At 40.7% G+C, this 25,216-nt stretch overlaps 1 long non-coding RNA gene across 1 annotated transcript in view; it reads left to right on the top strand.

Moving 5' to 3' along the window:
- The window catches only part of LOC116661012, a 134,742-nt gene extending 112,670 nt beyond the window's left edge, over positions 1-22,072 (top strand). The window contains exon 14 of the long non-coding RNA XR_004316780.1: positions 19,102-22,072. This is a non-coding gene — a long non-coding RNA (uncharacterized LOC116661012). The remainder of the gene's footprint in view (positions 1-19,101) is intronic.
- The last annotated feature ends 3,144 nt before the right edge of the window (positions 22,073-25,216 follow it).

Here is a 25,216-nt window from a genome sequence, read left to right as displayed (position 1 = left end):
TTAGCCAAGTGCCCACAATGGACAGGTGCTTTATATCCATTTCATTTTTCACTCACGTGCTGGTTAGTCTTGATAACCATGTCAGGTAGATTTCATTAACCCTTTCCCTGCATTAGATGCACAAAGAGACTAAGGCTCAGAAGTGAAATGCTTGGCTAGGTCTACACCCTGTATCCATGCAAAGCCGATTTTCAAATCCAGATCAGACTCCAAAGCCTGTGGTCTTTTCCTTTGCACTTAGGCTGCCGAATATTGGTGGGAACCAGGGTGTAGCCTGAGATTAAACAGTAATTTGCTTTCCACTAACACTGCTTCTTCTTGACCTACAGTCTTAAGCACAATTTTCTCTGTCAAAATGAATTGTACCCTACGCAACTTGGTCTGTCCCCATGTACTTATGTCTTAGAGATAGGTAAATATGTTTACCTTTAAGGAGAAAGATGAAGATTATGACTTTACAGCGTACTGGCATTCTAACAGTTCCATCAAAGAAGTTAGAAAATGACCAGCACAACCAGTATCTGGCCGTTTGTCCTCCAGATGCACCCTATACCATCTCACTGCCCAGGAGATGGACCTCCATGAACTAAAAAGTTTCCCTTGCCCTCAGGTTTCCAAGTGGGTTCATCCTTCTGGCAGTGAGCAGAGGGACTCACTGCCCAAGTCCCTCCCTGTAGGGTCACCTGGACACAAAGGACTCTAGCCCTCAGAGCAGCTTCTCTGAATGCCCTTTTCCTTCCAGGTTTCGGGAACTCCTCCCTCCCCTGTCCCTTCAGGCTGAGGGGCAGTAATAGCCCTCCGAGTCCTGTGCTTTCCCTGTGGTTTCCCTCACCTTGCCCACACCTTTGTCAACAATCCCCTTATGAGACTGCCTCCCTGGACTATCCTACCTTGAGTGTGCTTGCTCCTGCCGGGACCATCAGTGAACACCAATTTAGGTTCAGTTTATAATTTTGCTTTCTTGGAGCTAGTCCAGGCTCATGTCATCCTCCTAGAAGCCAGCAACTTCCTAGGATTCCTACTGCTGCCCAGATGGTCATACCGTTGGTTTAAAGGTGCAAAATCCCACCTTCTGGCTCTTGTGTGTCCTGCCCTGTAGGTAGACCAAATGGCAAGAGGCCACTTGGAAGGCTCTCCTGGCAAAATTCCTATCAAAACTCCTACAAAAATTGCTGCTGTGTTTCAGAACTCCACAGTTTTCTCCCTTCGACTAGGCATTTATTCCAACAGGAGGTAAATTATCCCTGGAAGAAAGATAGAGATAAAGTTGGCAGGCAGAGACATTTGTATTAAATGTTTCAGATGTTTTTTTTTTAATTTTGGCAGCTAGCTACAAGCCTGGCTTGAGAAAGGGGAAGATAAAATTCATCTAAATTCTAGATTTTAGAATAATGATTCTCAAGGTGCGCGGGGAGGATGGTTTACATTGTCTCCTGAAAGGCATTTTGGAAATTATGGGGAGTCATTGATTGTGGACCATGGTCCAGGGATGCTAGCCTACCTGTGATTAAGGGATGGTTCGATACAACATATACTAACCCCACAGGAACTTGAATGTCCTGAGAACGTTAATGCTGCTGGGAAAAAACAAAACAGAACTGCTTTCAATTATCTCAGTGAACGACTTATGTTTTCTTTTACATTAAAAAAAAGCATTTGTGTATGACTTTAATATTTACTCAAATTTCCAGGAATGCAACTACTACACAAATTGAAGAACTATCTATCATACATTTTGTTTGGATTTTACCAAGTTGGTCATGATTTGGAAAAACAACACAACTATCCATCTGCATTTGTATCTGTAGTTTTCCAAGTGATTCTACAAAAATATTCAAGTGCCTGACAGGTGACTTCATTATGTCTTCTAGTGCAGTCAAGCCCTACTGCACATACTGAAATGTAGAGAGAAAACCTCCCTACAATTAAAAATTACATATGTAATATAATACACTAATGGAAATACAAAAGATCAATACAAAGATAGTTAGTTATATTAAATTTTCATTTGGAAATAGTCAACGATGTATAGCAAAGTACTTTGGAAATGACTGTTGGATCTGATAGAGGTGAGACCCACAGATCTGGAGCAAGCTGTTCTGATGACTGAGGGTACCACCTTGGAGGATGTCCGCTGGCGGAAAATCCCTCTTTGGGGGAAATTACCGTGAAAAAAGCCACATGAAGTGAACAAGAAGGAAGCTTAGGTGTCATACACACTAGGCCTTATTTTTTATTGATAATACTATTTTTCTTTGAGCTGCCAACTCCTTGCATCTCCCTTTAGCATCTGGCATGTCATAGATACCAGTGAATGTCAGAAAGAGTCACTCAACAAAAATCCCCTTTAATAAATTAAAGATACTACCATTTATTTCTTGAAACGCTGATCAGATAAGCAACAGTGATTTATAACTTCCATGCAAAGAGATCGTGTAATATTTTTATCACATTTTGTAACTTTGGTGAGTGTTACTTCCTATAAGACTTCAAATCCAAATTTGTAGTGTGAGTAGCCTGGTGAAAGGTTGTCGGGACAAAGTGATGGTTTCAAGGGGCCCAAATAAATCAGAAGCAGATGTGTTTTGTTATGGACATTATATTTTCACTTCTTGACAAGTTAGGGAACATCTTGGGCATTTTTTGTATATCCTCAGTGGAATGATATAGATCAACAAATCATCTGGAAACAGAGCTCCTTTATTAAAAAGGAAACTTTTTTTTTTTTTTACCCTAAGCCCCACTCCCTTCTCCTGACACATTCCTGTTCATACTTTAAATCTCAAGCCTCGCCAGACACCCAAAGTCAGGGATAGGAGTCCTTCATCAGCTCCCATAACAACTAACACATTGTCACAAAAGATACAAGGGTGATTGTTTAATTACTTCTTCGACTTTCCAACTAGACTCCATGCTCTGAGTGGGCAGGGATAAAAGCTTATTCATTGTTGTTTCTCATACCAAGCACACAGTAGGTCATCAGTGCTTAGTCAGTCATTCAATGAGTTAAGTAAGTACTTAGCATGCTGCCAAATGGCAATGTTGGCTTCTGCATTGCCCCACTGAGCAACCAAAAAGTACAGGATGCACCTGTAAGCCTGATTCCCATTGAACACCATCGGACTCAAGTTCTGTGCTTTCTACACCTCCTCCTCCAGCCCCCCAAATTCTTCTGTTGCGTCTATCAACTTCACCCCCAATTAAGCTGGAGTTTGGAAGTGTGGGAAGCTCTGTTCTTAGTCATTTGTTTGATCATTCAGTTAAGTTGTGTTAACATTTTAACGTGCTGAGCCTCGCCTCCAGAGTTTCTAATTCAGGAGTTCTGGGAGGATGGGTGACAAGAATCTGCATTTCTAACAAGTCCTCAAGTGATGCTGGTATTGGTGATCAGGGGACCACACTTTGAGAATCAGTGGCTGCGTGAGAAGTTTCAGCCACTGTTATCCTCACACCAGGTGTTTAAAGACATCTCCAGTTTTGAATTTGAAAAATGTGTCCCTTGTTGTAAAACAGCTGTGGATATCAAAATGTAGGTAGAGAGATCGTGGGGTACCAAAAGGCTCCTGAATATTTTCCAAACTCCTTAGGATAAACCTGGTTCTGGCTTTTTGGTTAGGCTAGGGAAAGGGAAAAGAGAATCAGAAGGCCAGTTCCCATGGAGCAGCCATGCTGAGGCCTGGCAGGATAAATGATGATGGGCTAGTCTAGGATCTGAGGGCTCAGTCATCTTTGTGTATATCTGCCCACAGCAACCACATCCACCTCTTAGCTCTGCTTGAATGAGGACTTCACAATTCTAACAGCCTTAGCTGAATCTGAAGATATCCCAGCACATCTGTATTTCAGTCTGTTCAGGCTGCTGTAACAAAATACTAGAGATTAGTTGACTTATAAAGAACAGACATTTAATTTCTCACAGTTCTGGTATCTGGGAAGTCCAAGATCAAGGCACTGGCATATTTGGTATGTGGTGAGCCCCTTCCTGGTTTGTAGATGGCTGTCTTCTTGCTGTAATGCCACATGGTGGAAGGGGGCAAGGGAGCTCTCTGGGACGTGTTTTATAAGAGCACTGACACTGTTGACAAAAGTTCCACCCTCATGACCTAATCGCTTCCCAACGGATCCTACCTCCAAACATCATCATATTGAGTGTTAGAATTTAATATATGAAACTGGCTGGGGTGAGGGAAGGACACAAGCATTCAGTCTTTAGCAATCTATTTTCCAAAACATTTGTTGTTTACTTCAAATTTAGTTAGCATTTATTCCTTATTACCTAATAGGGGCAAAGTTTCTGACAAGATGTGGAGTTGAAATATATATTTTTAGCTGTCTTGCAGTGTGTGTGCTTTTTCTTAAATAAGTGATCTCTAAAATTACTGATCCGATAGCTGTTTAACTCTTGCCATATTTGCCATATAAGCAGCTACTTAAAAAAAAAAAAAGTATGTCCTTTTCCTTTTGGAAAAAAGGGGAAAAATAGCATATTGGATATCCTTCTGCTTGAACCTCTTAGGTTCAGTGCTGGGGGGCCCTGCAAATGAAACTGACAAAAAGACAGATCAGCAGGAGAAAAATCATACACATTTTATTTGATGTTAATGTATTTATGTGGCATGGGAGGGTTTCATAAAAAAGAAGTGAAAAAATCCAAAGCAATGGTTAGACCTGAAATCTTGCATACCATTAGGTCAAAGAGCAATAAATGATAGAGATGTGACAAGACAAAAGAAAAGGATTTGGACTTCCATGGGCAGTATATTTGGGGACACTGAATATATGGCGGAAACTAATCAAAGATGAGGTTATTTCAATAAGGTTTGTTTATGCAGATTCAAGTTGGTGCCGTCTCTAGGGATGAGGGATCTCCTCTTCCTAGGAGGAAAGAGGAGGGAGGGCTTCTTCACGAAAAGAAGTTTAGGCCCTAATTTTAGGCAGAAAGGGAGGAGGTAGAGAGCTTTTCCTATGTCTGTTGTTTCTCAGTTGCCTGTAGCTCAAAATAATTCCTATGCCAAAGTTGCACATTTTAGGGTTGTGTGTTCTAACCTCTTTACTTTCTACAGTGTAAGCTCCCTTAAAAAAGGTAAGGATTTCCAGGATACTCATTCAAAACCCAATAGCTTCTTTCCCACACATGACAAGGCCCGAATAGTGGCCTAAAATAGGAAATATGTTGATCATTATTAAAATTAAGAATTATTTCCTACACACCTGAGTTTGGGGCCAACATCTACACCCCCTGCACACACAGGCTTAATAACTATTGGTTATAGTGTTGATATCATAGTTTCTTAAATTGTGACTTTTTTTTCTTTAATCACCAAAGTCTTATCATTAAGTATTCTTTGGAAGATAATCAACCAGCTGTTTTTTATTTATCGATGGAATGTTTTGGGCATTCAGACTATGTATAATGAACACCTGTGACTCCACCATTCTGCTTAAATCAAACATGTTACTACTTTTTGAACCCTTTGTGACTTTCTCCTGAATTTCATCCCACTCTCTGAAGTATATGAAACAATAAATGTTTTTTAATAACTACGTATATAAGCCCATAAAACAATCATTATTTTGCTTGTTTAAAGCTTTATATAAATAGCATATTGGATATCCTTTTGCAACTGGTTTTTTACCCGGCATCCTTTGAGACATGTTCATGTTGATATCCACAGTTCTAATTTACTAATATGTAAAACTGTACCACAACTTGCTTAGTATTTTTCCAATTTACAGCAATTTTGCTTAAATCTTTGCTTTTATAAGGAATACCCAATGCATATTTTTATAAACACTTCCTTGCATGCATGTGCAAAAGTGTATCTAGAATAGAAGCTCTAAATAATATTGCTGGCCTATAGGATTTGCATAACTTCAAATTTCTAGGTATTGTCAAATTGCTTTCCAAAGGGGTTGTTCCACCTTCACTCCTATTAGCAGTGTTTGACAGCTCCCACTGTTCTCTTGATAATTGTCAGTCTTTATACTTTTTGCTAATTTGATGGGTGTGAAACGGTATATTACTTTAAAAATAAATTTTCCTGATTGCTGGAGAGGCTGAGCATCTTTTCATGGTTTATTGGCAACTATGATGTCCTTTTCTGTATAACAGCTTGTTTGCATTGTTTGCCCATTTTTCTTTAGGCCGTCTTACTTTGAAAGAGCCTTCACTTTATCACTGTGTGTCACAAATGTCTTTCTCAGTCTGGAATTTTTTAATTTAATTTTGTTTTTTGCCATCTTAATATGTAGAAGTTTTTGTGCAGGCCAATTTTAGTGATTTCCATTGGCTTTTTGGTCTTATGTTTATGACCTAAGAGGTGGAGAATAATTTATATCCTACAATTTTTCTAAAAGTTTTACTTTTCATGATTAATGAATTAATAATTCATAATTAATAATAATAATTAATCTTTCTGAAATTGACTTGTTTATTGGTGTGAGATAGGGATCTAATTTGATTTTATTTTTTATGTGTAGAGAAGCATTTTTTTCTGGTAAGATTTACCAAGCAGTCCTTCCTCCCACTGATCTGTAATACCATGTCTGTCATGTTAGTTGTACAGAGATGTATGGAGTCTGGTGCTGGGCTCTGTTCTCTTATTTTAAAATGATGATAAATAAAGCAAACTGGTAAAGTGGCCCTCCTCACATCCACTTTCTTGTTGATCTCTAACATTTTGACCACAGGCAGTCCTTTGTTCTCCCATATAAATATAATATCAGTTAGGCAAGTGCACTTTTAAAACTAAAGAATTTTTAAAAACTAAATACTTGCACCTGTTTTATTCACCATTTGGGGCATATCCTAGCTAGAAGAAATGCGTTTGAGGCTTTAAAATTCCTGAGAACAACTATCCTGACACTTTCTGAAACGATTTCTGTGGTAGCTTTCAAGAATGTGGCTTGGCCAAAACCTTTGTTTTTCTAATCCTAGGGAAGATACAAACTCATCAGTTGTGTGGTGCTTCAAGTGATTTGCCCAAAGATCTCCCACTGAGATCTCCATGAACTTGCAGCTTGGATTACTTGGTGAGGTCACCGCATGCGGGTTTATGGGCAGATGGCCAACCTTTGACACAAGGCTGCAGTCAGATCTCTGGAACAAGTACATACACATAAGCCTCCTCCTTGTCTATAGCTTGAACCTCCGGTCTGTATCAGTTGGGAGAGACTCCAAAGAAGTATATATATCAAGTCAGCCTGGCTTGATGTTGTCAAATAATTAAGCTCCAGGTAAGTTTTAGGACAGACAGCCTTTGTAAAAAGCCTATTTCCATATGTAATTTTCTACTGCAATAAGCTTAAGTAAAAAGGCCCTATTTGCCTTATAAAATTCTAACTTTAGTATAATTTGCAGCTAAATCTAAAATGAGAAGAGAACTTAAAGACATGTAGGTCAGTAGTAGTTCCCAACCTTAACTGCTTTAGAATTTCCTGGGGAGTTTTTAAAACATGTCAATGCCCAGGCTGCATACTAAACTGCATTGCAATGAGAGACACAAGTGCCAGTATTTTTAAAGTGGATTGACTAATTTCATTGTGTAGCCAATGTTGAGAACTACTGACTTAGTTCAAATCTTTAGCACTTTAAGAAAATGAGACTTCAGGAGGTTAAGTGACTTGCAATTGTGTTCTAAATTTACAGCGTCTAATATGGTAGGCTTAGTCACATGTGGCTTTCTAAATTTAAATTTATTGGAGTGAAATAAAATTAAAAACTGAGTTCCTCAGACACACTAGCCACTTTTCAGGTCTGCAGTGCTCACATGTAGCTAGTAGCTACCACATGGGACAGCACAGATAACAAGTTTCCATCATCACAGAAAGCTCCCTTGATCATTGCTGTAACAAATCATTCCCATGGATTTTTAACATCGTTCTTTGAAGCATGGCAGACAATGATCTTGTACCTAGCTGTAAGTTGGATTTGATTTCTATCCAGTTATTTTGTTACTTTAGAAGCATTAAAAATATTATTACAGAATGATTAATATAATAGAATAATTTTTAAACAAGTTAACTCAACATTAGCATGTATATCTGTAAAGCACCTAATACCACAATAAAAGCAACAGCATCTCGGGCAAGTATAGAAAATGACTCAAATGTGAGATGCCTCACTCCGTCTCCACCCCTCAAATCAGTGGATAATGATACAGGAGGCCAATTTTTCCTTGCTTGACAAGGAAAGCACATGGAGGAAGAAAGAAGGGGGAGCTCCAGTTTCCCAGTGACTAATCCATTGGGCTCAGAGCCAACTCAAGTTTGTCTTAGGTACTGTCTTGTCCCAAGGAGAGCATAAAGGAAGTTGGTAAAGGACAATCTCCTCTTCCTTATATACTGGAAAAAAAAAATCATGAGAACTAACCTAGGTTCTATAACAGGATTTACTACTATCACTGTCTTTTTAAAAAATATTATAGGACAGATTTTTATCAAAACTTGGCCTCTCATAGTGAACATGCCTTGGAACAGATTGCATAAAGCAGGTGTTGGTGTTAAAGAGATTCAGATCTATTTTGCTGGTTGTATTTTTGTCACTGCAAGCAACATCAACATTTTATTAACTTTGTTTTTTCAGTTGTGTTATGAAATTGAAACTTCATACCACTGTGCCAGAATACATTGTTCCTTGTCTTGTGGCTTAAATTTTGTGTTCCCAAGTGCATGAGATCAAGCCATGAGATAGTCCTGCCTAGGTCTGAACAGGAGGGGGCCAGAAAGCCAACTTCAGTGATTGCAGGGTGCTAGGTACTGTTCAAAGCATGGCATGTAGATGACATCATTTAATTCTCACAACAACCCACAGTGAGGTAACTGCTATTATTATCCTCATTTTACCAATGAAGAACTTGAAAGGCCAAGAAGTTAAGTAATTTGCCCAAGTCCACACAGCTCATGAGTGGTAGACTTGAACTTCCAACCTTGGCAGTCTGACTCTAGATCCCAGCATTTTAACTGCTCTGCTCTACTATTAACATGTACATACTTCACGGTCATGTATTTGGCCTATGAAGGTCAAGATCAGAGACATTGGATTGGTCCACTGGAGCGGGCAAAAGAACCCCAGGGTGACCAGGTGCAGATGTGAGCTTGTGTGGCCTTTACCCCAGGTTTGTTGGGGGGACCCCTCATCTTGACTGTGAGTTATCCCTTCTACTCCCTGGCACTACACACCCATGTTGCTTTGCCAGGGCAACAGTGGTAGCTGTGACAAAAATTGTTACTGGAAACAAGGAAAGAGAAGGAGAGCAGCACAAAGTAAACAGCAGGAGCTGCAGATGCTCTCCCTAGGGCTTACACAATAGTCCCTGGTGTCTGGGCCCCAGACAGACTCTGGGGAGTAAGGTTTCCTGGCTCCAGGCCAGGGGCCGAGATGGACAGATAGCAGCATTAATTAGACCATTATATAAAACATCCCCTTTCTTAAGGCCATATTCCCTCCTTGGTAACCTTTACAAATCTCAACATGTTTCCTTATTTCATCCAGGAAGATAAACAAGAAAGACAGCCTGTCTAAGTGTTGCTAGTTTCCCAGTCTGAGGGAACCAGATTATTTTCTCCCCCAGACAGCAGCGCGCTGCTCCCCTCGGCAGCGAGGTGTTCCTTGGGTCTTTGAGACCCACTGTTTCTCTGCTTATTGTGCTCCAGACAAATACGACTCTCCCGCATTGCCTTGCTTTGAGCCCTTTGGACCTGCCCCACCCTCTGAAAGAGTCCATTTGTGTGTATACAGTAAACTTTATTATTTAGTGCAGTTTTAGGTTCACAGCAAAACTGAGCAGAAAGTATAGAGGTTTCACATAGGCCCCCTCCCCCCACACCCACCCAGCCTCCCCCATTATCAACTTCCGCATTGGACTGGTGCCTTTACTACAACTGATGAACCTACATGGACACATCATAATCACTCAAAGTCCATAGTTTACATAACCGTTTGCTTTTTATGGGTGTTGTCCATTTTATGGGTTTTGACAAATGTATTATGACCTGAATCCAACACTATAGTATCACTTAATTATTTTTTAAAAGGCATCATGTGTATACTTTGTTCCTGAGAGACCCCACCTGCTTTTTTTGATAACTCAGACATGGTGTCACGGTTTCTGGAAAGCTTGTAGACAGATTCTTGCTGTGAATTCACTCCCAAGGCCTTTGCACTTGGTCTGACAGTGAGTGACAGCACGGGAGGCTGGGGCTCCGAGACACTCCTCAGGCGGCCAGCCTCTGAGCCAGAATCCTGCAGTTGCCTTGGCAACAGCTGAAGTTTCCTGTCCTGGGCTGAAAAGCGTGATGGCTCTTCATTTGTGAAAAGTCTATTTTACACTCTCAATCTGCCTGGGGCATAGATATGCCAGGAATGGAACCCTCGAGAGTGGATTTCCTTTGTCTGATTTCGAAAAAGAGGGGAAGATATCTCCAAAAGGAAGTGAACAGGAGGCCTGCGCACATCTCATCCTGGGTACTGGGTTCAAATGTGCCAACATAGCCAGAATCTAAGCAGTCAAAGTGGTAAGCTTGCACAGGATTTTGTTTCAGATGCAGCAGGATTTTTTAGGCCATCACAGAGAGAAAGAAGTCAATTCCTTTTGCAGGGACTCCCTGTGCCATTAGTTGTATTTTTAAACCCTAACACAAAGAGTTTCTTTTTTAACTGAAAAAAAAAATTGGGAGGGGGTTAGGTTTATTTATTTATTTATTTTTTAATGGAGGTACTGGAGATTGAACCCAGGACCTCTTGCATGCTAAGCACATGCTCTATCATTGAGCTATACCTCCCCCCCCACAAGAGTTTTGAAAGAGGAAAAAGTTTAACATCCTTGAATGACTGTATATTTAATTATGCCTAATATATCTGAAGTCTTACTTAAAGAGCTCAGAGTACTCTCTGAATGTGGGCTTGTACTCATTGGGAACACTTAGGAAGCCCATCAGCCTTGAATTAGACAACAGACATTCTCTCCATTTCAGCTTTCTTCTCTAATTGATGCTTCTGTTTGAGCCCAAAGAGTTGCAATTTCCTTGATTGTCTCTCCAGACCATTGCTTACTGCAAAGCCCAAATGTCTGCTTATCCCAGTTACAGGTATGTAAATAGCATTTAATCTTCCTTCCTTTGAAAAGTAAAGTATGTGGTCTCAACAAACATCCGCCAGATTTTATTTCAGAACTTGGAAAATAACTGGATTTCCTGCAGCAACAAGATTCACATATTTCTACTCTCCTGTAACCTAAAATCACTAGGGGTGGCCACCCGCCCAAGTGGTTGCGTGCACCTGGGCAAGAATGGCTGGGCCGTAGTCAGACAGGGGAGAGCACTTGGTACTAAGTCGACCCAGGAGCCTCCCCTGACTAACATCCTGGTCAGATCAGACTGGTCCTGCCCATCCTTTGGTATCAAGGAGAACAAAGCACAAAGACTAAAAAGCAGATTTCATGCTTTTCCTCTCTTCCCTTAGCAGAGGGTGTCAGGGGCTGTAGCACAGTGGGGGAATAATGTCACAAGAGCCCCAGTTGGCAGCAACGAAAGGCTGTTGAAGCAGGTTAAGTGCCCAGGGAAATGTGATCATGTCTAGAGCAGACTCTGCTCACTGGCCTCACACCTCTGTCCTGGTCTGGGATGCGGAAACTTGTTATCTGTTATCTTCTGGGATGCTATACATAACAGATGCTTGAGAAAGGATTCAGTGCCACGAAGGATCCTACATGGAGGAAAGAACAGAGAAAATCTGATCCTTGCCTTTAAGGAACTTCCAAGATGGTTGAGGTGTGTTTGCCCTCAACACACACGCCATGATTGAAGCACAGGCAACAAGTTCTTCAGAGGGAGGTGTGACTAATTCTAGGGAAGACAGAGGGTAGACTCAGTGAGGAAAGCCTCACAGAGGTGATGTTCAAATTGGGATCTGAAGGAGAAGAGGAAATTGGGTTAAAAATAAGGGCAAGAGAGGCATTCTTCCCCAAAAGGACAGATCTGGCAAAGTCACAGAGACCTTGGGACATTTCTTAGGGAATATCAACTCTCGAGCTGTAAATAGGATAAGAATTTCATTACTGATGGGGCTAGAAACAGAAGATTCAGCTCAACTGGAAAGGCTTTGATTGCCCTAAAGCCAAAATGAAGAACTCAAATGCCTTCAGGAAATCAGGCAGAAAATAGAGTGCTGATGTGTTATAACATATAGGGAGCATTAGCAATGCCTAAGAAGAAAGAATTTAAATTTAAGAGCATCAAATGGGGGTGGGGACAGTATACCTCAAGCAGTAGAGTGCACGCGTAGCATGCATGAGGTCCTGGGTTCAATCCCCAGAACATCCTGTAAAAAAATTAACAAATAATCCTAATTACCCTCCCCCACCCCCACCCCCCCAAAAGAACATCAAATCAGTCAAACAGAAATACCTCCACAGACAGTACAGTTTTCTTCCTTGGCCATTCATACGGGGGAACGGGCCCCAGGAGAATTGGGAACCCCCATTTGTAGAATACAGATCGGTCAGCAAGAGACACCATATCTAAGCTACCAAGAGCACATCTGAAGAGTGGATGTCATTCAGGCAGCCCCACAGCAGATGCTAAGACTGGGAGGTGCCCACTGAATGCTCAGTGCCTTTAAGATCCCAGGAAACAAGACCCTAAACTTTAGATCCTCCTTCATGATAGCTTTTTCCATCATCTATTTTCTTTTTTAAGGCCAAAAGGAAAAATTAAGAAGCTCATATTTGAGTTTTATTCCCTAGTCCTTAAACCCCATGCTGTACATTTCTATTTACGTATGAATAAACCAGGCCTTGCCCATCCACGCAAGAGGTTTTTCTGTCCACCTACAGTGTCTGTCAGGGAGTCCCTGAAAGAGCACCCGAGTCTCAGGTAAGACTTAAATCCACCTGGACACAGGTTCTGCAGCCATATGTGTCCTCTGCAGGGCTCAGCACGGAGCAGGCCCCACACGTTTGCTGAACCACTGGGAACAGCGTGCTGAGCCTCGCTGGACTGGAGCTCTGTGCTGCGTGGCAAGTGCATTTTGGGCTGAATGCCTCGGTATTCTTCATGGTTTGATTAGAAACCTCTTGATGCCACCTTGGAAGAGGGAAAGGGGATAAAGGGTTTACTGTGAACAGTACTGATACTCACGCTAGATATTTTATATTCTATTTTTTACACTTATTCCTTGCCATCTTACAATGTAAGATTATTTTTTTTTCCACTCTATGGGGAAGGAAATTGAAGTTCAGTTAGCTTCCCTGTGATCACAAGCTATTGTACCTTTGTGGGTCTGATTCCAAAATCTTAACTCAAGAGGAAAAAGAAAACCCATTCCCTGCTGAGAAGGAATGTATTGACCTGGCCTACCTGGTGGGTGCTGTTCAGAGAAAATTCTCAGGCTGGCCTTCTTTTTTTCCCCCCACAAATCAGGCTCTTACAAGTTTGGTAAGTGAATAGACCAGATTACAAACCTCTGATAAAATCAAATTTCTGAACCTGCAAAATAAGATGTGATGGAAAGAAAAATTATCCTGCCCTATAGTCACCCGACTGGGACACATCCTCCCTGAGAGGCTCAGCCCCAAACGTGTGACCACCTTTACCATATAGCACACCCACATACCCCAAAACAAAATTTCAGAAGCATCTCCTTGAAAACTCTTCTTTACTAATGGATGGCAGCTTTCAAAGGGCAGCCCCTCAGCAGAGCTCACAGGGAGCCATCCTGCCAGGCTGCATCCGTCATCCAGGTAACACTCAGAACTTGGTTCCTCAAGACTCCATCAGCATTTTGTCCTAACCCACAGCTGCTAGTTAGCACAGAAAAATGTGCTCAGAGTGAGTCTACAAATGTGGTGAGTCTCTGAACAGCACCAAGTGGCCCTTGATTGGCAAGAAAATCTCAAGCTAATTGGGGAGAAATAAATGAAAGTTTCTCAGGCAGAGAAGGAGAAAAAATAATCAATAAGGAAAATTCACTAATCTGGATAAAGTTAAGCAGCAGATTTGAGACAAAAGAAGGACTAAAGAAATAACCAAAAACCAAATAGGTTTATTTCATGCCTTTCCATTTTTATGGGCTTCTATACTGCAACACCTAGTAGACTAAGGATGAGCAAGGCAAGAAAGAAAAAAACCTTTGAGAAAGAGGAGTTTAAGAGAGCCCTCCCATCCCCTACTCTACTCACTTTTTTGCAAAGCCTGACTTTTTGTAGAAAGAGGGGATCTTAAATTCTACAGTAAAAATCCTGAGAGAGACAAAGATAAGTGGCCCAACCAAGACCTAGTAGGAAAGGTCTCTGGGTCTGTAATTCCAAGTTCTGTGACTTCCTCAAACCCAAATCAGAGGATGTCCCTCAAATGCATGACTATCTCAATATTAAGGATGATGTATATTCTATCTGACATGGAAGGATATTCATAATTTTGAGTAAAAAGGTAGGTTATAAATTATCTTTCTGGTAAAATAGACATAGCATAAAATTTACCATTTTAACCATTTTTAAAACATTTTTTATTTATAATCATTTTACAATGTTGTGTCAAATTCCAGTGTAGAGCACAATTTTTCAGTTATACATGAACATATATATATTCATTGTCACTTTTTTTCTCTGTGAGCTACCATAAGATCTCGGTATATTTCCCTGTGCTATACAGTATAATCTTGTTTATCTATTCTACAATTTTGAAATCCCAGTCTATCCCTTTCCACCATCTGCCCCCTTGGCAACCACAAGTTTGTATTTTATGTCTATGAGTCTATTTCTGTTTTGTATTTATGCTTTATTTGTTTGTTTGTTTGTTTTTTAGATTCCACATATGAGCGATCTCATATGGTACTTTTCTTTTTCTGTGTGGCTTACTTCACTTAGAATGACATTCTCCAGGAGCATCCATGTTGCTGCAAATGGCGTTATGTTGTCAGTTTTTATAGCTGAGTAGTATTCCATTGTATAAATATACCACATCCTCTTTATCCAGTCGTCTGTTGATGGACATTTAGGCTGTTTCCATGTCTTGTCTATTGTAAATAGTGCTGCTATGAATATTGGGGTGCAGGTGTCATTTTGAAGTAGGGTTCCTTCTAGATATATGCCCAGGACATTTTAACCATTTTTAAGTGTGCAGTTCAGCAACGTTCCCCACTCTCCTTCTTCAGAACTTTTTCATCATTCTCATCTGAAACTCTGTATCCATTAAACAATAACTCCCCTTTCCCCCTCCCCCAGCCCCTGGTAACCAGTATTCTACTTTCTGTCTCTGTGATCTCATGTAAGTGGAATCATACAATATTTGTTCTTTGTGTTTGGATTCTTTGATTTAGTTTAATGTCTTCAAGGTTAACCCATGCTGTAGCATGTATCAGAATTTCATTCCTTTTTAACGTTGATAATGTTCCATTGTATGTACGCACCATATTTTGTTTATCCATTCATCTGTTGATGGACATTTGGGTTGTTTCTACTGATAGGCTGTTGTGAATAATGCTGCTATAAACATGGGTGTACAAATATCTGTTTGAGTTCTTGCTTTTAATTCCTTTGGGTATATACCTAGAAGTAAAATTGTTAGCTCATGCTAATTCTGTTTAATTTTTGGAGGAATTGCCATACCACTTTCCATAGCAGCTTCTATCTTTTTATTTTTAAAGTATTGCTAAAGCACAGAGAAAGACAAAGATTACATACCAGATGTTCAGTCATTTCTGGGTTATGACATTATGGGTTGATGATCCTGGCGGTCCTATGGCAATTCTAACAGCAGTGCTGAGCACACAGAGTCTGAGAGGCTTTAGCGGGTGCTGGAGGTAGAACTTCTCGGCATTTCGGGGGTAGCCTGCGGCCATGGTCCCACCCTTGGTTGATCCTTTGTTAAGGACTGAAATTGGACAGTTTTATTGAAGGAATACATCCAACACTTGATCCATAAACTGTAACTACCCCTTAGAAGAGGTAACATATCCCAGTTTTACTGGCCACAATGTAAAGATATTTTTTTCAAAGTTTTAAATTACAAAATCCGTATTGTAGAATGTATGGGAACAAAAGTAGAAAGGAAAAAAATTCATCACCTGATCCTATTGTCAGGCAGTAAACAGCAGTTGGGCTTTGGAGTCAGGAGAGTTTGGATCCAAACCCAGGCTCTGACATGGGAGTACCCGTGCAATCTGGTTTCTTCATCTGAAAAACGGGTGTATAATCACAATATCCCCAAACGGGAAACAGCCTGAATGAATGTCCACTGTCTAGACAAATGGTGGTATAGCCACCCAGTGGAAGATATATTCAGCAATACGAAGAAAATGTGCTATGAAATGATGACGCTCAAAACCATTATGCAAAGGGAAAGGATTTAGATACAAAAGACCAAGGGATCACATATTTTATGATTCAATTTGTGAAAAATGTCCAGAAAAGGCAAATTTATAGAAATTGAAAGTAGATCAGTAGTTGCCCAGGGCTGGAAGTGGAAATGAGGACTAGCTGCAAATCCGCATGAGGAATCTTACTGGGGGAATAAAAATGTTCTACAGCCGGATTCTGGTGATGATTGCACCTGTCAGTAAAGTTACTAGAAATCACTGAATTGTACACTTGAAATGAATGAATTCTATGATATGTAAAATATACCTCAATAAAGCTCTTAAAAAAAAAAGGATGGGAACTAGTCATCCCACTTGTAATCTGTGCTGAAAAATAAAAGCACTCATGGTAAGGGTTAAAAAAGATAAAATCTCATCCCATAGTTAATGTTTAAATGAGGGCATCTGTAAAATACTCAGCACAGGGTCTGGCACATGTAACCATTCAAGCAGTTGCCTGTTATTATAACAGCTAAACATCAGCCACTGTCAACACTGAAAGGAAATGCAATGAAATGTAATTTGCAATGCACATGTATTTCATACAGGTCAGATCATCTTGTATAAGTCCAATAGCCCAACTTTACTCCATTTATCATATTTTCTGCATTATTTTATGTTTTCCTTAGGTGTTCCATGATAACATAGAGTACACCATATGGCTAAACAATTTAAAGATTTACTGATAGATATTTAGCTTTTCAAATTTTGCTTTATAAATAACTTCAATGAACATCTTTTTCCTTAAGTCTTGAGGTTTTCATATAAATGATTAGAAATACAAATAAAATAGAATGACAGGATCCAAGCATACACACATGGTTAGTGCTGCTGTTGGACGTTGCCAAATTGCTTCCCTGAAAGTTTTTGCCTTTTATTCCGCCCCGACACTGTATGAAATCCTGATTCCACTACCCAGTGGCCTTGAGTGCTATTTTTAAACCTTGGCAATCTGAGAAGTGAAAAGCGATATTGTTTCTTTCACTTGGAGTCTCCGTGGTTGTTTACTAGTGAATTTAAACATTTTCCATGTGTTTATTAGGCAAAATATTATTTCTGTGACTTGTTGGCTCATGATTTTTGACTTTTGGGATTTCAGTGTTTCTTGTGGAATTGTGTATGTGAATTCTCCTTTAAGGACTCTGACTCTCCTTTGTTGCATTTTTCTTCCAGATTTCTGTGTTCTCTTTAATGTCATTACTAACAGATTGAAGTTTTAAATGCTCGTAGAATTAAGGTCACTTTGTAAAGCAGATTTGTAGAAGATTCAGAGATGGACATGGGGTGGGGGTAGGGGAAGAGAACACTGTTCTTTGCCTGCTTTGTAATTTAGCCTCAATATGCAGGTCTGTGAATGCATCTGATCCCCACTCTTCCCTTCATGGTCACAATGTATCCGTCATGGTTCAGTAACCACTTTCTCATCCAGCAAATGATTATCAGCAGTCCTCTGGACCTCAGGATTGACTCAGGATTAAATTGAAATCCAAGAGTTGCGATAACATTGTCCGTATATTAAATTTTTCTCAGTGCTCCTAGCACCAGAAGATCAAACCACAGTTTGGTAATATCTCTTTGATCAATAAGCAACTTAATAAAAACTTTATTACTCTCCCTCCAGATCAGCCTAAGAGTGGAAATGTCAGATAATTACTAAGGAATCTGTCAAGTGTATATATTCAGTAGGTGTAAACCCAGAGGGCTGTCTCGCTCATTAGGACACATTCATACTTGCTGTGTTGGTTGCTATCATAGGTAAGAATTTCCTACTCCAGATCTATGTTCTCTAAAAATTGAACATTGAGAACCTCTTCCTAAAAATGATTTGTTAATGTGGAGGGAAAATGTTCACTTTTTAGAATCAGTATTAGTAAAGATATTTGAGAATATCCTTAATATGCAGTTATTAGATTAAAAATCATGGAAAAACTGATCTTCAAAGGTGGTACTAGCTGTGTGATTTGGGGAAAATTATTTCTGTATCTGCTTCCTCTTGTATAAAATAGGAAAAATGAAATGTTTGCTCCAGTCCTTTGCCATAGCTATAAATTGTAAATCATTAAGCCTATCATAAATACTCAGCTATGCTGAGATTCCTAGGCCAAGGAAATTAGCAGATGGAGCAAACGGCTTAATTCCTTCATGATTCCATCTTAGCAGGAGAATGTAGGTGTAGTACTTGTTGTTTGTTGCTCAAAGCACAGTGCCAGATATTTTTACCTTCTTATTAAACCTGTCCAACACGGGTGGTTACTCCCATTTCAAGGATGAGGTAACTGAGGCTTGAAGAAACTATCCTGCTTTTCGTGCAGTGAGTCAGATGCTTCCCTGTGACTCATTTCTGGTGTTTCTTTCATTTAATTAATGTGTAATTTGTTGGACTTGTTATCTAATGGCCTATGTGACATACCCATTTTGATGACTAATGAGCATCTCAAACAAGATGGAAAACAAGCTTCTGACTTTGCCCTCCAAACCTGCCCTCTCCACAATCCTTCCCACTCAGTAAGTGATAACCTCATTATTCCAGGTGCTCAAACCAAAAACCTCAAAGTTGTCCTCAACTCCCTCAAACTCCACTCTGATCTTTAACAAACACTGCCAACCCCACCTTCAAAATATATCCAGAATCTGGACCACTTTTTACATTTTCATGCCAGTGTTGTGGCCCAGGCCACCCACAACTCTCACCTGTATTATTAAAATAGCCTCCTAAGTGGTTCATTTTTGCCGTTTTCTTTCTTCAGCCTATTTGCACAGAGCTGCCAGAATGCTACTGCTGAAACGAAGGTCCGATCACGTGGTCTCCCTGTTCAAAACCTGCCAGTGAATTCCTGTGTGACCCAGAGTGAGAGCCGAAGACCCTCAGTGGTCTCACACGACCTGGCCCTCTTCCTGGTCAGCTGTATGAGGACCACACCTTCTACCCCTCCCTCTGTGGCTCGCTCCACAACAGCCACACCGGCCTCCGCGCTGTGCCCTTGGACAAGGCTGCTCTAACTCCACATCCCATCGTGGCCCCCTCCCTCACTTCCTGCAGGCTTTTATTCAAAGCTAGCTTCTCCATGAGGGCATCCTGCACCACCCTGCCTAACATCTCAACCACTCAATCACTCACATCCCCATTCCTGCTTCCTTTGTTTGTTTCACACTTATCACCAATGTACTACATATTGTACTTATTTATCTTGTTTGTCTCCGCTCTCTAGAATCTACTCTCCATGGAGCCGGGGATTTTGGTCTCTTCATTCTCTTGTACTCCCAGTGCCTAACGCACAGTGGGTATACCATCAATATTTGTTGAATGAGTGAATGAGTTTGTAACAGATACCTGCTTTGCTCCACTCGTGATGTCCTCCATCTCACATGAGAGCATCCTTTACAGACGCTTTAACTTTTCTTCACATGACCATGTGTGCCTTTATCAGGTAGCACAGGACTTCCTCCAAGTTTTGCACACCTCTCTCCAGGCTTTCTTCTAGGTCTTCGTGACCACTTCTGGGTCACATGACAATCCCTACTTCAGTCACTGGCAGAAAGAAATGGGACCACCATGGCTGTCATTGTTCAATCAGGATTTAACCCCTGTACCTGTGCAGATGGCTACTGGAATGAAATTGGGGTAACAGGAAGACTGTGGTGATTTTACATAGGAAAATAAGTGCCAGATCCATGAATTGCAGTTTCATGTCTGTGATCACATTTAAGCTTCAACATCCTTATGAGGAAGGATAGGCAAGTATCCTGACCATTTTCACAGAAGAGGAAACAGACCCAGAGAGGTTCCCAACATGCCAAGGACATGCAGTAGGTCAGAGGCAGGCTTGGGCGTGGTCTGCCTGGGTTCTGGGTTCTGCAGAAGCAAGATGGCTTGGAGAGGAGCTGAGCAGGAATCAGAGACCCAGAATTTTATTTCACTCCACACAAAAAACTATACGACCTCAAACAGCTGTTTTGATCCCTCAGGGTCTCAGTTTCTTCGTCTATAAAATGGAGATCACATCCCTTTCTTGTTCCAGAACTCTGTGTGGGCTGATTAATCATTAAGGTCTCTTCTTAACTATTAAACTCCAGCTCAGGCAGAGAAACAAGAGTGAGTGATTGGACTTTGAACCTGGCAGAGCCAGAAGAGAAGAATTAGGTTTCTTTGTAATGATGTATTTTTTTAAAAAACCCTTTTGTTCTGAAAATAAATACATCCGGGTGAACTTTTTAAACCTGAGTCTTTTCCCGGGGACTCTCCCTTGCATTGAATCTCTAAATGCTTCAAGTTCCGGCTTTGACATTGGAGGAAGCTGTGTTCCTCAGCGGGTTGTCTGGTCCTCATTTAGAGACCAAGTCCCTGAGAATCCGGAGTTGGGATCTTCCTCTGCGGAACTCCTTCATGGGGCCCGTTGCATGGGCCTTTGTAGCCTGATGATGCTTTGCTGGGCCAGGGTCCCGGTGCCTGCCATTGCCAGGCTGCCACCATTCTAAATTCTGCTTCGGGCTTCTCGTTCCTGTGCATAATTCCCAATGTGACGCCTGCCCTAGAGATTCAAGTGTTTCTGCAAAAGGAGTGGCTTTATGGGAAGAAAATGATTACTTAATAATTTACTGAACGGTGTGTTTCAAGTTCTATACCCATATAATGCATTTTCCAATCTTCTAATTTTATAGATCTACATCTTTTCCCTTTCAGCAGTGTCAAAATTAATATTTCATAATTCCTTCCTTTTGGATAGAAATTTAAGGTGTTCCACATATTATCTTGTGTGATTTTACAATTAAGAAAAATTATGTAACTTGCACAAAGTTGTTTAGCTGGTTAAGAACAGAGTTCAGACTGGACCCTAGGGCTGCCAGGCTGCCTCAGAAGTGTCATACCCAGTGACACAATTTTCAGACTTCCAGAATTGACATTTATTTGTACCTTCAATCACCCACTGTTAGAATTTTAAGGTTTATCATTTCTGAAAAACATGGATAGGGAATTTTACCTGCAGAAAGCTGCTTCTAAATTTATTACTTAAGCCAGGAATTGGCAAATTTTTTCTGTAAAGGGCTGGATAGTAAATATTTCAGGCTTTGTGGTTCAGATAATTCCCACTGCAACAACTCATCTCTGCCGTTGTAGTGAGAAGGCAGCACAGACAATGTGTAAACAAATCAGCGTGGCTGTGTTTCAATAAAACTTTAGGAGAACAGGTGGTAGGCTGCATTTAGCCCATGTGCTATTGTTTGCTGACCTCTGACTGAGGCTGTGGTGCTATTAAGATTTTGCACTCTTTTACATGACACTTTAAAAGGCATCAGTAAAATTATTTGTCTCTGATTTTCTTAGTCAAATAGGAAGGTGAAATTTGTTTCACAAAATATTTATCCTGGTACTTCAGAAAAGTCTCTACACATTTACCTCGCCGAAATATTTCACAAACTTGACTGAAATGTCACAGGCTCAAAGAATGTTAGCATACAGGGATATCTGAGATAATTCAATCTAAGACCCTCATTGTATAGGTGGGGAAACAAAGGAAGTTTTTCAACTTTTCATCCAAAAGCAGTACAAGTTTGAATTTAGAAGAGCAATGATTGATGAGCTAGAGCTTAATGTGTAGTTGAAATATTGATATTTCTTTGCCGAAGAGTAAACTGTATTATATAGCTAAGGAACTACACATTTGCAGCAACATAGATGGACCTGGAGATAGTCATACTAAGTGAAGTAAGCCAGAAAGAGAAAGAAAAATACCATATGATACCACTTATATGTGGAATCTTTAAAAATGACACAAATGAATTATTTACAAAACAGAAACAGACTCACAGACATAGAAAACAAACTTACGGTTACCAGGGGGTAAAGGGGCTGGGGAGGGATAAATTAGCAGTTTGGGATTTGCAAATATTAACTACTACATATAAAACAGATAAACAACAGGGTCCTACTGTATAGCACAGGGAACTATATTCAATAACTTGTAAGAGCCTATAATGAAAAAGAATATGAAAAGGAATATGTATATATATGTATGTATAACCGAATCACTATGATGTACACAAGAAATTCACACAACGTTATAAATCAACTATACTTCAATTGAAAAAAAGCTAATAAAAACACAATTATTATATATTCAAAAAAGAAGCTATATAACATATAAGAAACTGTAAAATATAAATATATAAAATGCATCCTCATAACTTTCTTACCTTAGTTACATTACAGAGAGTTTATTATTCCTATAAGACATCGTAAAGGCTTTAAAAAAATATCAGTCAGAAAACTATAAAAAGCTGCCGTATGTTCCTAGACTTGAACAAATGTCTTTTCAAAATGTTGCTCTTCTGTGTCCTTTCATTACTGGCCGAGACATTCAAAGGCCCCTTGTTTTGACGTAGCCTCCCGCAAGATACCAGTGGACCAAGTGTCAAGGTCACAATAGGAAGCAGATGGCGCACTCAAATCTGAATCATTTAAAGCAGTAGGGAGTGTTAGGGAATCACGAGAAGTAGGGTTGTCACCCAGAGGTAGGAGCAGTGAAGGGTGGGCTGAGGAGAGCAAACACTGGGAACCTGCTGTCACGAAAAGGAGGCTCTTAAAGGCAACAATGGTGCTCAGTCTCAGACACAACCAGCCTGTGACAGATGGTGTCAGTACCTGACAGCTCAGTACCGAGCTCCTGTCGATGGCTGGGACTCTTTTTCCCAGGATGGTTCCACATTAGAGTTGGCCAAGGAGGGGAACTTACCCAAGATTTGGAAGGTGAACATGAAGGAAAGACCACCACTTTAGGAAGGTCTTGCTGGTCAGACCATCTCAAAAGGCATGAGACAGGCAGACTGGTCAGACAGTTGTGTCTGTTCCCAGCAGGCCCCCACTGGGCCTCTCTGCTTCCTTCTCCACGCGCTGCTCGTGTCCCCATGAGCTCACTCTGCTCACCAGCTCAGCTGCCAGCCCCCGGCCAGGCACTTGGCAGCAACTTCTACAGGCTTCACAACCTCCCTTTGCTGGGTCCCACTTTGACAAGCAGACATGCCAGGCTTCTCAGGCTTTTCTGCAAGCTCTGTGGTGCTAAGGAAGTCCCTGTGTCCGTGCACCTGGCTAAAGTGACTGTGATTATTTGTCTAACCTTTTGATTCTCTTTCCAGACTGTCACATCCCAGCTCCTCCTATGGTCTGTGTAAGCAATAACTTCTATAGGAAGCCTTTTCTTCCCGTCTTATTTGTAGTCATGCTTTTTTTCTGACTCAATTCTGGATATACAGCCTAGGCTACCTTGCAGGGAGGGAGCAGGTGAAAAAGTACTCTGACCCTGCTCCCCTCCCTTCTTCCAGTCTCTTACCAGAACTCTCTATTCCAGACCTCCTGGTGCGGACCAAGCAGGTCAGCCTCCAGGGCAGAGAGCTTGTGCAGGGGGAAGGAGAGGGGCCTGGAGAGGCAAAGGGGACATCTCTGGCACAGGCCATAAAAGAGTTATTGTTGGACCAAATTTCCAAGGAAACTTGAGAACTTCTTAGAACTTTAGCTCTAAATACATAGGAAAAGGTAAGGTTAATGACCTCCTCTGTACCCTCCTTCCATATAAAAAAAAAATCTCTAAGTCTTCAAAATGAGCATCTATGAAAAAGTGAGAAATTGAAAAGCAATGCATTTGCTGGATGGCTCCTTTGTTTTAATGGAAGTGAATTACATTTAAACACGTCTTATAAAAAAGATTCTGCGTAGAATAATGGCCTCTATGAACCACCTGTGCTTTGCCTTTATGGAGGAGGGAGAAAAAACTGATCCTGAATTTTTATAAAGAAATTTAAATTAGACATTAAAATAAAAGAAAAAAAAACTTAGCTACTTGTAACAAGGGCAATTAAAGTAGTGATTCATTCTATGGAGAATGTTAGCAGAGCTGGGTGAGTCTTCATTTCTTTCTATTGGGAACCCTACTGGGAATTAAGGGAACTCTCTAGAGCAACACTGTTCAATAGGCATATGACCCCAGCCACATGTGTAACTTAAAATTCTCTAGAAACCACAATTTAAACAATAAAAATAGGTAACATTAATTTTAATGATGTGTTTTTATTTAACCAATATATCAAAAATATATCAACATTGATCAATAATACATACTCATTAATGAACTATCTCACATTCTTCTTTTTGTGTTAAGTCTTTAAAATCCAAGATATATTTTACATGTATAGTATACCTCAATTCATATTTCCAGCACTCAATAGCCACATTTGGCCAGTGGCCACTGTATCTGGCAGCACAGCTCTAGAGTATGTCCTAAGTTTGGTTAAGAGATTGGCTCTCACATAGAGAAATGCAGCACAATATAAAAGAGGAGGGGTTATTATCTGCCTGTGTTTTGCACCAGTGTTTCTAGTTCTTTCCTTTGGGGTGCACGTGAGGATTGCCTTCCCCACCCCACTGTAATTGAGCAAGGCCAAATGACTTGCTTTGGGCAGTGAAATGAGAGGAGTGATGCATCACTTCCAGTCAGCAGTATGGAAGAGTCGGTGTGTGCTCCTCCGTGCCCTCTCTTCTCCTGCCATGGTGATTGTGGACACTGGTGTTCGTATGGAGGTGCCCTGACATTGAGGCTGCCTGAAATGCTGGGGTGACAGTTAGAGGACAGCTGCTCTAATGGTTGGGAGGGTGACTTTCCTTCCACTCAGACCCTGCTTCTCTCAAGTGGCCCTCTTCCTGACTCTGGTAATGGCTCCTCCCTCTTGCTCCTTCAGCCTAGGGGTGGTAACTGCTCTCCGATGTTGCTCGCCCTGATGTTCTGCTTTTCCTGAGCCTTGCCCACGTCTTTGTAAACTGTCCCTTTCTTAACCTCTCCTCAATTACCCTGTTTGATTGTTCCATCTGTTTCC

This window comes from Camelus ferus, chromosome 3 (genome assembly GCF_009834535.1).
Source record: "Camelus ferus isolate YT-003-E chromosome 3, BCGSAC_Cfer_1.0, whole genome shotgun sequence".
Classification (NCBI taxonomy): Eukaryota; Metazoa; Chordata; class Mammalia; order Artiodactyla; family Camelidae; genus Camelus; species Camelus ferus.
This window is presented reverse-complemented; position numbering and strand designations above follow the sequence as displayed.